Consider the following 815-nt stretch of genomic DNA (forward strand, 5'->3'; position numbering starts at 1 on the left):
AGCAGGAATCAAGCTTGAACTTCAGTGGAACAAAGTTGTACGCAGTTAGTTTCACTTGGCTCAATGTCTCAGGCTTAAATGGAAATACGTTTACTTCACAGGTTTTGCAGAACCCTGTTAACAGTGTTGTTCTGTTAAAAACCTCACTTCTTGACAGTGTCAGAAATGTAAACTCCTGCGACTAGTATTTTTCACAGCGACTCTCTATTGTTGCTACATTGGAGCTGTCTTTTAAGGGAGTAGCAAGTTAGTAAACTCTGGAAGTTGGGTTGGCTAGTGCTTATTTAGTGGGTAAGAATGAGAACATAAAACGAGTAAGAGATTGTTTCTTTGCCTACAGTGCAAAACCAGAACAGCGTCGTTTAAGGCAGTGACTGGAAGCATTTAATTTAAATTGGCACCAAAGGTGGGAGACTCCTCTGCTAGGCTGAGCGGCTGTTTCTGTTTGGTCCAGGTTGTCCTCAAGCAAGCACTTTTACATGTGGAAAATCTAGTTTTTGGAAGTGATTCCTGTCAGGGCAGGAGGTGAGGAAGGTGAGCGGCACCCTCTGAATTGCACTCCCAGAGCCTGATCAGGAGCGTTTCTGTCCAGCGCCTGTTTCGCAGCCGCGTTTGTTGTGCGAGGGTTTTACAGTTCTGTTGTTTGGGAAGTGCGCATAAAGCAGTTTTACCTCAACCAGTGGTCCGAGCTTCATTCACCCGAGCAGAGAGGCCTTTCTCGGACAGGAGCGGGGCCTTCCCTGCCGCCGGGCCGCCCGCTCTCCGGGGCGCCTGAGGAGCAGCGGTTCCCGGGGGGCCGGGCCGGGCCCGGGGCC

The 815-nt window shown here is 50.1% G+C and overlaps 1 protein-coding gene across 1 annotated transcript in view; it reads left to right on the forward strand.

The window, feature by feature from the left end:
• The window catches only part of ARL9 (ADP-ribosylation factor-like 9), a 14079-nt gene that overhangs the window by 4497 nt on the left and 8767 nt on the right, over positions 1-815 (forward strand). The gene's annotated exons all lie outside the window — the stretch shown is intronic.

The sequence above is a fragment of the Chaetura pelagica genome, unplaced genomic scaffold (genome assembly GCF_000747805.2).
Source record: "Chaetura pelagica isolate M959 unplaced genomic scaffold, ChaPel_1.0 scaffold142, whole genome shotgun sequence".
In the NCBI taxonomy this organism is placed as follows: Eukaryota; Metazoa; Chordata; class Aves; order Apodiformes; family Apodidae; genus Chaetura; species Chaetura pelagica.